The sequence below is a fragment of the Podarcis vaucheri genome (assembly GCF_965113315.1).
Source record: "Podarcis vaucheri genome assembly, chromosome: 10".
Lineage (NCBI taxonomy): Eukaryota > Metazoa > Chordata > Lepidosauria > Squamata > Lacertidae > Podarcis > Podarcis vaucheri.
This window is the reverse complement of record NC_138748.1, coordinates 48,787,934-48,800,780: the sequence shown is the minus strand read 5'-3', so window position 1 is coordinate 48,800,780 and position 12,847 is coordinate 48,787,934. Positions and strand designations below refer to the sequence as shown.

Below are 12,847 nucleotides of genomic sequence, written 5' to 3'. Positions count from 1 at the left end.
TAAGCTCCTTATGTTTCTGGCTGCCTGATTTAGGTATTTACAGGCATAAACTGCAGTATGGCATATATATATATATATATATATATATATATATATATATATATATATATATCAATACATAATATTATACACTTAAATATATGTTAACAAATGCCCTTTAGGAATTCTTCCTTGTTCCTGGGATCTAATGACATGAATTTTCTTCAGTGCGCAACGATGCTAGAGGCATAGCTTATTTATTCACATACTTTCTGATGCCCATAAACCTATTCGCAGCCTCAGCTCACAGTCCCTGGGATGTCAGTGTCTCTGGTTATTATGGTGCTTATTCCTCTTTCCTGTTGCCAGTCAGCTCCCACACTGGGCCAATCCATCTCCTCTGCCTGCAGAAACCAAAGATCTGTGGAGCTTGTACTTCTTAAGAGAACATGCCATGTAGGAGACCCACATTTCTCAAGTCTCTCAGACTGCAAGGCCTACAGTTTCTTGTATTACCAGGCTGTCTAGTGAATTTTCCGTACTTCAAAAAAAAATTTTTTAAGGCAGGCTTTCCTGAAAAGTATTAAATCTAATGCCTTCGTTTGTTGCATCTGTCTCTGCTTATATTGTATCTATTTTTTAATATTGTGTTTTTGGAACATTATGATATTTTGTAATTGATTTTATGTGGCGCATAAGCACTAGAAGTGTGGGATATAAATATTTGTGTAAGTAGGTAGATAGATCCTAAATGCAGATATAGGAAAATGAATCTGCTTAAGTATCCTCAAGCATGGTCTACAATTTAGACCAAGGGCAGGGAATATTTTTCAGCCCAGGGTGACTACCCTGGGGTCACATGCCAGTGGTGGTCAGGGTCGGAGCAAAAGGGGTGTTGGCTGGATAGTTTAGAGAGACTTGGCTGTGTTTGGCCCCCAAGCCTGAGGTTCCCTGCCCCTGGTTTAGTCATGGTTATGGGCCCCCTTGGGCCTCCTAGCTCAGGTAATTCCCACCCTCAGATAATCTGGGTCCTGTGTGAACAGCATTTTCTGTTGAGATGGATCCTGTGTGTGTTTTGCCACCAGCAAGTGGAGAAGAACAGAACAAACAGAAGTGAGAAATAATAAATGGAATCAGAGATAAGCTTTGGCAGATGGGCACATGTTACTAGCTTTTCAGGAACCATTACTGTGAAACAAATAAAGTAATTATAATGCATAACATGAACTGGAGCTTGCACGGAAGCAGCATGCAACACTGCCATTGAAAGGTTTGTCTAAACACTGCAGAGGGTAAATCAGGTTATCCTTCATGGCAAATTGCGGGTGGGTGGGGGGTCCCTCTCATTCTCTTTACCTCATACAGAATTCAAACTGCTTCTTCTATTCAGAGGAATACCACATAGTGATCTGAACATTGTTCTTCAGTGCTACCTGCAAACCACATCAAGCCTCTCGTGGCATCTCTGTATTACAGCCTAAAACTGGCTTGAAAGTCATCCAGTCTTCTTTATATAATCTTGGGAGTTGTAGTTTAATAAGAATTATAGGCTTGGTGCCCTCACAGAACTATTGTGCCAAAGGTGCCCTGTCAAGAATGAGTGACTTATACATTTTTGTTGCTGGATTAATCAGCTATGGCCTGGTCTATACACTCAGCAGAAAAATGTGGTGGTACTATGCCAGGGTGCGCAGAGTGGGCTGTACCACTTTAGACTGCGGACCTGAGAGATTTCCCATGTAAAAAAAAAGCCATTCAGCATGTAAAAGAACAAAGCACCTAAAAGCACCTAAGGGAGAGATTATTCTCCAGCCTGACCTTTGCTGTGCTACTTTTCTGCTCGTAGACAGTTTTATTTTTTTTAATGTGGCAAAATAGAATAGATCATGAAACACTTTCAGAATTCTACCACTGCATTCCCACTTCATTCTTCTTATATATGTGGCCAAAAGTACTATAGAGGCTATTCCTGAGACGTTGCACAATGCTGATGTCTCGTCTCAAACAGCTGTACAGCAATCTCGTGGCCAACAGGACCTATACTCTCTTGCCTTGTCTGACTGCTCTGCTCCCTTCCATTTTCCTCTTAACTGTTCTGCTTCTGGCTGTAGAAACCATAGGGAACATGCAGAGTTATGAAGTTCCATCAGCATGCCTCTGATTTACAGTGCTCCTTTCCTGACACCTATCTCCTTTCTGTTTAGATTGACTATCGCATTTTGCAGAGCAAAGCAAAAGCTGGACTGTAAAGTCATGGTAGCATGATCCTATCTTGGATTTACAACTGTGCTGCTAATTCTCTTCCTGTGTCTAGCGCAGGTGAGTAAATTTAAGAGGGAAGCAAGGGAGAGTTTATTGCATATGATAACCCCTTTGTATCTTGTCCATAAGCTACAACCAGTGCACAATGCAGTGGTGAGACTGCTCACAAGCAGTGGCGTAGTGTGGGGGGTGCCAGGGGTGCCGGCCGCACCGGGCGCAACATCTGGGGGGCGCGCTCGCTGCCTCCGGAGTCGCCGAAGAGCCTCGGGGCGCAGGCTGTAGCGGAGCCGCATGTCTCGCGGAACCGACGAGCTGTGCGCGCATCCGGGCTGAAGGCGCCCGGCAGGCAGCGGCTCTCAGCGCTCGCCGCGGAGGACGCGCCAGGCAGCCCCTCCTCACAGCCCTGCCTCCGCCGGTGCTGCTGCAGCTGCTGGGCCGTTGCATTTTCCTCGCCTCTCTGCCCCCCTCCTCCTCCGGGCAAGCGCCGTCGTTTGGGCGGCAGCGCCAGCGGCAACTCGCAGGTTAGGGGTTAGGGGGGCGCAAATTACTTGCCTTGCCCCGAGTTAGGGGGCGCAAATTACTTGCGTTGCCCCGGGTGCTGACAACTCACGCTACGCCGCTGCTCACAAGAGCTGGTTACTGGCAACATGCTACTCCTTTGCTAAGAGAGCTGCACTGGCTGCTGATTTGCTGCTAGGCCAGGTTCAAGGCTCTTGTATTAATTTAAACAACTTGGGCCCAAAGTGCCTCATGGACGACTTCACTGAGATCTTCTGATGGTGCAATTTTCTGTGGTCTCCAACATCCCCAGGGTTTAGTCAGCCCTGTAGTGAGGCATGTCTTGCAATGTGGAACTCCTTGCTGTTATTTTTATTGATTATAGTTTGGTAATTATTTCTTGTCAATGTTAAGAGTGAATTTTTTTGTTTAATTATTGTTTGCTTGTGGTTAATTTCATTGTGTACTATTATATTCTAATGGATTAAGGAACATTACTTTATTTGATATAAGCTGTTTATTTTAAAGTTACGTTTTTATTATGACTTTTTTTTGTACTGGATCAGATTGTTATATAAGGTGTGTGATCTTTGTTGTTTCCTCAGCTTGTAAACGGCCTTGCCTGTAGTAATAGTTGCTGTAGTACAGCACTGTAGCCACATTTCAATAACATCTCTTAAAGTTCTTGCCTTAAGATACTGAAAGCAAACTAATTGCAACCTCCTCCCACTGTCTCACGATGCTGTTGGTGGAAGACAATTTGACTCTCTACTATCCCAAAAACATTTCAGCCACCACTGAGCCATCTGACACAAAACTAGGCACCTAAAATTGGGTAGTAAACTACAACAATTTATTGAAAAAGAACTTTAAAATGATACAAGTCATCCTAAAACAATGTCCCTTTCTCAGTCACTTAAAACCACATACATATGCATGTATTTAAGTCTTAAATCTTATTATCATTATTTTCTACGAAATTTTTTTTTATCATGACAGGCATTGAACTTCATTTGTTCTGTTTTGTCTTAGGCTAGCATCAGTTCAATATGCAGACTTTCTTAGCAATAATTGCTTCCTGCCTGTAGTTGTAGCCCAAATGTGCACCTGAGATTTTCAGTGAAGAGAGTTTAAGCTCTGGAGACAGGAGCTTTGTGTTAGTTGAATTTTGTAATTGCAGCGAGCAACCTTTAAGCTTCAGAAATGTTCCACCTGAGAGAAAAGGTCAAGCTGCTTCTGGTTTTCATCAAAGTCACCAAAAATATTTTGAATTTTTGCATTGTTAGCATGGGGAAGACAATAATGATTGAGCCAAGTGGTAAAGCAGATTCAAAGGCTGCATTACTGTGAAGGTGGGGGGTGGGGAGTCCCTGCATAATTCTGCAATTACAGGACTTTCAGAAAAACAAGCCATTTGTTAAATGAGCAGTTCAGTGCACAGCTATTAAATATTGAGCTCGTGCTGATGTCCATATGTATGCACATACTAGTTTATCATGGAAACAACTTGTACATATCATTTCTATGTAGATTCAGTAATGGGTATCGCTGAGTGATCTATTATTCATAACACAGAGTAATCTAAACCAATCCATGATTTTCCATGGTGCCACAATACTTTATAGCAATATAAAGTCTTGTCGCTTAGTATCATTCCTCTATTGGTATACAGGAAGGAAGATTACCAAAAGGAGTTACGGTATGAATTAGGCAAATTCTCCAGAAGATACAACGGCATAGTGTGCTACAGTAAGTCAGCTGCAGCCATACAGCTCAGCACAGCCACAGTAATAAACATGCTCAATACTATCCCCCATTAGTTAGCTCTATACTAAACATAGCTGGAATAAAGAGCTTCGCATAGACAGAAGAGATTTCGGCAGCCTATGTCCCAGTTATAAAAGGGTGGCTTGGTGTGTACTACCTGGGAGTAACAATGTAGTTTGCAATTTCATCTAGGCATTGCTATTAGCAGGTTCCACATCCTAAGCAAATTTTAGAATTAAGCTATGGGTCTAATTATGGATTACAAGTATAGCAATCCACAGTACTTTGGTGGGGGGCATGCAGGGGTACGCATACGCCAGAACATTTTGTGAATCTAAGTTTGGCCTCATTGAGGGGCAATATTTCAATATGAGTAGGAAAATGAGAGTACCCCTAAACATTTTTTTTTAAAGAAAAAAAGCACTGGCTATCCATATAAGCCAAACTTTCCATCTAAGACACAGCTGAGAGGAGGCTATTGCTGTCCCTTCCCCCAGAGGTAGTGAATAGGTTTAGTCCTCGCTATAATGGTGTCCTTGAGGAGACCAATCCTCTTTTTCTTCAGGGCTTCACAATTCTGTTCACTGTCTTCTCTGCAGAAAGTGCCTCATTGTCTTGTGGCAAGTCTAATAAGAGGAGCCCCAATCTTCCTCTCTGGCTTAGGGATCTCCCTTCCACAGCTCCACTGAACTTCAGAGGGCTCATCACAGTGATGGGGAAGCTCCATGCCCCTGCCCATCTCCAGGCTAGAGAAGGTGGTCAGGGTGGCCATTTTGTACAGAAACAGCCTTTAGCTCCCAAACAAGTTCCTTCTCCTCTCTCCCAGCTGAGAATGTTTGGATCAAAGGAATGTTTAGCCCTTGTTTTGACCACCCCAGAACTCTTACTCCTGGAGCCATTGTAATACATCTGTTGTTGTCTATAACTGTTCTTTCCCCTTCCTCTCTAATACTCTATGTTGAGATTTTTTTCTAGTGCATGGATAGCTGGAATGATTATAGTAAGAGTGCAGGTTGGGGGAGGGGGAGGACCCATTCTCTGGATAATAACCAACATCTTAGTTCGTAAAATCTTGACTATAAATATGCAAATCTCTATTCAGGGATCAGCTACTATAAGCTCTCTTCTTTGATTGAGTCCTTAAGTCACTATGTTTTTCCAGCGGTTTCTAATGTGAAGGCTTACTGCGTATCAAAAATGAATATGACATAAAAGTCGGGTTGGAGTGGGACTTAATCTATACCATAAGGGAAACTGGGCTACCAAAGGATGATCCATGACTCCTTGCAAATAATGTATTTGTACACATTAGGGGAACACACACACATCTCTTCTGTTCAGTGTGTGTGTGTGTGTGTGTGTGTGTGAGAGAGAGAGAGAGAGAGAGAGAGAGAGACAGAGTGCAGAGATGCAGAACTGCCTCAACCAGTCCTTGAGGAGTCAGGGAAACTCGCCCTTCTCCTTGTCTTTTTTTGTCTTTCACTCCTGAGGCTGTAAAGCAATAGTAGCATTTATATCAATAGGATCTCTGGGTAGAGTGGGAAAATAGCACTGATGTTGGAAGCTTCTCTCTTGGAGTTTGTGACAGGTAATGCCTAAAAGAAGAGGAGAATGTTTGGGGAGTAGGAAGAATAGACGAGTAGGAAGAATAGACACAGGTGCTTCTCTATTTAGTCTTTGCTCTGCCTCCACTTGCATTGGGGAGACACTTGACCAGTGCTCTGCTCATGATGTGTGACCTGAGGGCATATTCCTTAGTCTGAGGATGGAGCTTCCCTTCATTCATTCTCTTACCTCTCTGTTAGTTCCCAGGCAGGGCAGCCTGTATGCAGAATGTTGCAGAAGATCCTATCTTTGCTCCCATAATAGGAGGCAAGTGTGCGCAGTGAGTAGCTCTCTTTTCTCTCCTCTAGTCCAAAGGAGAATTCTTTTCAGTAGTCACAGGTAAGGGTAAAACATGCCTGCCACACCTTGATTTCCCTTTTGCTCCCCAACCCAGCACTGCAGACTGGCTGGCAGGTGAAAACATCATTGTGTGCAGACTCAGAGGCACCCTCTGAAGCAAGGTTGGGGCTGCCAATAATCGGCAGTGTGTTTCGGATGCAAGCCCTGGTACAATACCTAAAATGGACACAGTTGTTAGAACTGCCTGCCCTCCAGCTGCCACAGTTCATGATCTAACCAGTGCAGGGAAGCAACATTTCATTAATTAATCAATTCAGCAACCAGGGGGAGAGCTTGGTTGTAGAGCATCTGCTATTCATGTAGTTCAATTCCTGGCATGGGGAATGGGAACATTTCCTGTCTGAAACCCAGGAGAGCTGCTGCCAGACAGTGTTGACAATACTGAGGTAGATGGACCAATGGCCTGACTCTGTATAAAGCAGAGCCCTATGTTCCTAACAAGAAAAGCAACCTCAAATTTCACCTGCACAATGCCAGTGGACGGGCAATGAGATTATATGTCCTGAGGAGCGCTTGGCATTTTGCCCCAGTTTCCAAATCAAAATGTTAATGCCAAGGATGGCGCAAACAATGGATTCAACCAACCAGGGAGAAAGGCTGTAACTGCATCCCATTCCCTGTCTCCTATTGCAGCTGTGTTCCTGAGAACAGACACCTAATAAGCTTTATTAGTGCACTTTTCAAGGGGGAAAGCAGCAGTTCAGTTTTACTAATAACCCTGAAGAGCCTCTGCCAGCCAGTGTATACAGTACTGAGCTAGATGAACCAATTTTCTGACTCAGTAGAAGGCAGCTTCCTATTCTTACGTACTAAAAAAATCAAAGCAATGGTTACAACAGCTGTATTGAAAGAGCCTTCAGCCTTTTACAGTATATATAACATAAATGTGTTTGCTGTTGTTAACTATCATTATTGCTGCTATTATTTGCACCCATTTAAGTAGCAAAAAGCCAGACATCTTCTGCAAGGAGCTTATGTTCTATCTAGAATTTGACATGAGGGAGATAACAGAGGATGTGGAGAAAGAGAGAAAGAAATCGGGTAAACTGGGGAAGAAAATGTGCTATTCCTTAGATAAGGAAAATATTGCTTCAGTTCCAGGAATTGCACCTCTGCTTCATTCATGTACTTCAGGAATGAAGCAATATTGTACTGCCTGTCATTTCAGTGTAAGTACACGGCCTTACATTTTGTGAAGCCTCCCTGTTACAAGTGGTAGAATATGGTCCCAATCCAGAAGTAGACTCGGGCTGTGTTCAATTGGCCTTTCAAGGATGTACGCATAGGCTTGCTGCTTCAGTTAATTTGATTTCAATATGACTAAATTGCATTTGCAATGATTGTGTATAACTTTTTGTTACCTGCCTCAAGCTCTTGCAATTAGGCACAGCTAATTAGGTCACACTTCTGTCTCTGTAACTGTTACACCTGCCAAGCAGAAAATGTGGCTGGGGAAAATGGGTTTCCAGCTGTTGACCCTTGCAAAGCAACTGTTGCTTTAACACCCCGCAAGTAGCAATATATTATAAGGATATTATGTCCCTTACACTAGTGTTGCAGCCCATTCTCTGGCCCTGTCTCCCACCAATAGGGCGGTACTTGCTATAATCCAGCTAGGATTGAGAGAGGAGCTGGGAAGGGACAGGGGGAGCCTATACCAGAGGCAGTTTTAGGGTAGCCCAACCACTCAGCTCTACTGGGTGTTCACACCACAGGGAGCACCACAATAATAATGTAGAACAGAGTGCAAGAGATGGGGGGCACTAAATTTTTGTGTCCCACTGAAATTTGAGAACCTAAAGTCTGCCATTGCTACATGGGCAGAGAGCCATTATTTCTGAATAATATCTTACTCACTACCTACGAGTTATTTGATGGGAAGCCCCATTGATCACAAACCGATTCCAGAAAATTAGCAGAAAGGGTTTTGCTCTGGAGGCTCATTTTCCAAAAATGAGAGCCTTAGCCTCTCACAAGCCTCCTGTCCCACTTACAGCCAGTCCAGGTTGTGGCACTGCCTAATAGCATCCTTCTCCTCCTTAGTCTCAGTGTTGCCCTTGTAGAACTCAGCAGGGGAAAGGATGGGGACAAAACTAGAGTTAGTTGGCTCTGCCTGTCATTAGTTTTGGCTCTAGTTACTGTTTGGGCTCCCTGCCAGTCACAATGGGCACCAGCCACCAGTAGAGTTTGGGTGGTACTTTTTTCCTTTCACAAGTAAGATGTATAAGAGTGATAGCAAGTGCAGGGTTTCTGTTGGAATGCTCTGTGCATGTGCAAGCCACCATAACTCTGCGTAAGCCCATGAAATCCACATCACTTGAACTGTGATAAATATTTAGAAATACAAGCCTTACTAAATTACCACCTAGAACGACTACACGGTATAGCTAGACCAGCAGCTGCCAGAAATAAATCCTGGTGTTAGTCATTCACACTTTCTCCCCCATGCTATGGAATCTGATTACACAGAGCACTTAGCATTGATTTCTGCTTGCCAAGACACAAAGCCCGGGCTTGCCTGCCCCCTACTCATTACCATCTCTCACCACAGAGGAGAGATTCTCAATCTATAGCACACTGAGGCTTTCCAAAATGAGCACAACAGTGTTCAAGTCCTTCCACTAAGCCTGCTTTCTTTTGGTAATGTAGGAGTGATAAATTCTATATAATAACATATTTGAAAGAGAAGTGAACAGCTAAATCCTCTCCTTAAAAGACAGGAAGCCTATAGAAAGGCACAATGAATGTAAAAGGTTTCTGTTTTCTTTAAAAAACAATCTTTAGGACCCCCCCCATCCCCAGGTTCTATAACAATATAGTGCTTGGGAATCTTTATGCGAAGCTTGACTTGTAAACAGAGGTGCTGAGATCCACTTCCTACACTCATGTAAAGTTTAGGCATGGATGGGAAATGGGAAATGGGCTGCTATCATGCCTTCTAGAGTGCAAAGCACAGCTTCCAAGTGGGTTTTAGGCTTGTGTGTTGCCATCTGACCAACAATATAACGTGTTATGCATCTGTATATATAGATCATAGAATAATAGAATTGTAGAGTTGGAAGGGACCGCATGGGACATCTGGTCCCACCTCCTGCAGTGCAGGAATCTCAACTAAAGCATCCATGACAGATGGGTCACCCAACCTCTGCTAAAAAACCTCCAAGGGAGGAGAGCCCAACCTCTTGAGGGAGTCCATTCGTTCCACTGTCGAGGAGCTCTTACCGTCAGAAAGTTCTTCCTGATGTTCCATGCAACCATCAAAAAGAAGGGGACAAAGTCTGAGTGACAGGGTGAGACATGTCAATCTTTTTCAGGGCCATATATGCTAATCTCCAACATCTCTCTCCCTTTCCCCCCTTCTTTTAGGAACTGTGTGCATTGTCTGTGCATACAGATGCATTACATGCTATATTGCAGGTGTAGTGGGAGCATGGAAGCATTTGTGCTTCCCCACCAAAACTATGCAGGGGTTGCAACTCCCACTATCCCTGGCCATTGGCCAAGCTTATTAGTATCATTAGCTTATTTGAGATCCAGGATGGATATAAGGGCAAATCTGAGACCATACCTGTTGAATTAGCCAAAAATCCATGCATCTCACTGTTTCCAACGATGGCCAGCCAAATGCCTTTGGGAAGCTCACAAGTGGAGTGTGAAGGCAACAGCCTTCCCATGTCGCTGGTCTGCAGGATCTGGTATTCAGAGGCATGTTGCTTGTGAGGGTGGAAGTTGCATTTAGTTTCTGTGTCTGATAGCTCTTAATGGACCTAGCCGGTATCCAGTTTCTCTAATCTTTTTTTTTCAAAAGCCTGCAGAACTAATGGCTATCACCACTGTTTGCAGCACTGAAGTTTGCAAGCTAAGGTAAGTTTCTTCTATATGTCCCAGACCTACTGCTAATCAATACTTCTACTACTTCTATGGGTCACCCAGTAATAATTTATTAAATTATACCCTATATTTATTAAATTATACCCTGAGACCTATACCCGCAGGTCTCAGGACAGTTCACAACATAAAATCACATTATATGAACACAAAATACATAATAAAAACAAAAACAACTCAATAATCCCCCTCCTTCCCATGTAGTATTGTAAGGTGACAACTTTTCCCAGATCTTCTTATGCCCTTACCATGCCAAATGCATAGTTTCTCCTAGGTGTGGTAGGAGAATCACCCCATACACAGGCCTATATACAAGGGGAACAGAGCTGCCCTGTCACTGAAAAAAGCACCTTGCATCAATGTTTAAATCATGCGATTTTTCTAGGGTGACTATGCATTCTTCTGAGAGGACCACCCTCTATCTGAAGGGCTGTCTGATCCAACTCTGCTTTAGAGATTAAAAACCAAAAGAAGGGAGAGCAGAAGCAGCTTTGAACCTGCCCACCAGCACAGGTCACCAGGTCCCAGCCTTCCCCACTATGGTCAGTTGTCTTGCGATCCTATGTAACTATGTGAATTATTTCTAAATTCTTCTATTTCCCCCCTGTGATGTGCCATCAGGTGCCCTGTGCCTCTCTATATGCTGTGTGATATCTGTGAAGGTTGCAGGCATGTGCGTAAGGGTCAGGGTGCTACAGGTAGGCTCTTGCCAATGCCACAATATAGTTGTTGATCTTCAAGTTGCCATAGAACTCTTTTTTGCTGCAACCAACTGATGGCTACAGACACGCTCTTCAGGAATTTGCGTCAACACTGGAAGACAGCACTTGTAAGGAATAAACATTGCCTTTGGTCTTGTCGCATGCAAATCTGTACTCATCCTAAGCACATGCCACATACTAGGATGTAAGGCTCCAATCCTGTGCACACTTTCTTGGGAGTGTGAGTAGAATGGGAACAAACACACATAGGCTTGTATTCTGTATCCATTTGAAACCCATTGGACTGACTTCTGAGTACATATGCTTAGGATGGGGGCAGAAAGAGTTGATTCATGATTTTAAGATACCTACAACTTCAGAAAGGTGGTTTTTTTGGGGGGAACACCTTGCTTCTCTTGCTCCTTTTCTGGTCCTCCTCTCTTTTCAGTCCCTCTCAGTTTCTTTCTTTAAACCACTTCCCTTTACCCCCTTTTCTTAATTTATTCTATGCCTCTGCTTGTACAGTCATGCCTTCAGAGGGAGGTTTGTCTCACACTTCAGATGGAAGCTATTCGAGATTTTAAAGATGCGTACCACTTTAAAAAGAATAATTACAATACTACCGGGTGCCTTCTGATTCCATTCGCCCCCAAGGGCTGGTCTGTGTGTCCTTTCTTAATTGGTTTTTGTTCCTTTGATTTTACAGACACAAATGCAACGTGCCACTGATTATGTAGCGTATGGAATGCACAATGGAAACAGCTATTTGTACGACAGCTATTCGGTTACAGATATTGACAGCGGGTGCATGCAGACAAAAGACACAAAAGCAGTGCAAGCCTACATGCCAGCTGCATGCGTTTGGCTTCCACACGCCCATGGTTCCCTCCCCCATAAATCGGAAAATACGTCCTTAGTTAAGGATAATTCTTACACACAAGGTCTGCATTGTGCTGCTTAATCCTCTGGACAATCCAGATCCACACTTGACTCTTACCTTCTGGACAGTCTCTTAATCCAATGGCTCCCCTGGATCCAATCCTTTCCCCTTAACCCGCACACGGAACTGCTTCTCTTTCACATTCACAGCATACAAGCAGGGTTTGCTGTCACCCGGTTCTACTGCAGCCTTACCGCCCGATTGGCTTGAAGCAGGCAGTAAATTAAATCAAGCCCCTCCTTATACCTTAGTTATCATGGGAGCATAATGAATTATTTAGTAAAACTACTGGTGGGCAGGCTTGGATATCACACAGCCCTGCTGGAGAGGGCAGGAGAAGGCTTTTCCCGAAAGGCTGCTGCATTGAAGTAGCACCCAGAGACAGATTCAGTGACTCACCCTATCAGCATCCTAGGCAGAGAGGCAGAGAGAGAGAGGAGAAGATTTGGTTTGAGGGCAGAATTGTCTATCTGTAACCTTTCCTTCCCTGCCAGCACCAAACCTTCATTAGAGATTGTTTCAGAGGAGACCAAATAATGCTTGGGGCTAGGAGACAGGAAATGTTCCCTTCCACATTCGCCATTGGTACTGGCTCAAAATAATATGGGTCAGTTCTAGGTTTGGGGCTGTGTGTATTCTGCAGTTTTCACAGCTGTGAGCACCGAAATCAGCATTCAAAGTCTCTGCTTTCCTTTAAAAACAAACCCAAACATTTTATGAAATGGGGGAGGGGGAGGGGGAGGGAAACAGACAATTTTTGTAAGTAAAGAAATGAACACCCAAAATATAACACCTGGAGCTTGACAGGAAAGATACACAGTCATTACATTTCTGTAGTGGGACTTAG

General features: G+C 43.7%; 1 protein-coding gene and 1 long non-coding RNA gene across 3 annotated transcripts in view; one reads left to right on the top strand and one right to left on the bottom strand.

Annotated features, from left to right (window-relative positions):
- SYN3 (synapsin III) overlaps positions 1–12,375 on the bottom strand; it is a 183,968-nt gene extending 171,593 nt beyond the window's left edge. Inside the window, exon 1 of one of the 2 annotated variants that reach the window (XM_082241196.1) lies at positions 11,995–12,375. The gene's annotated coding sequence lies outside the window, so the exon portion shown is untranslated. The remainder of the gene's footprint in view (positions 1–11,994) is intronic. The other variant, XM_082241195.1, reaches the window with a different exon arrangement.
- LOC309542434 lies at positions 10,668–11,971 on the top strand. Its single transcript, XR_014224241.1, has 3 exons — positions 10,668–10,901; positions 10,981–11,057; positions 11,767–11,971. It is a non-coding gene; the product is annotated as an uncharacterized lncRNA (long non-coding RNA).
- Positions 12,376–12,847: the final 472 nt, after the last annotated feature.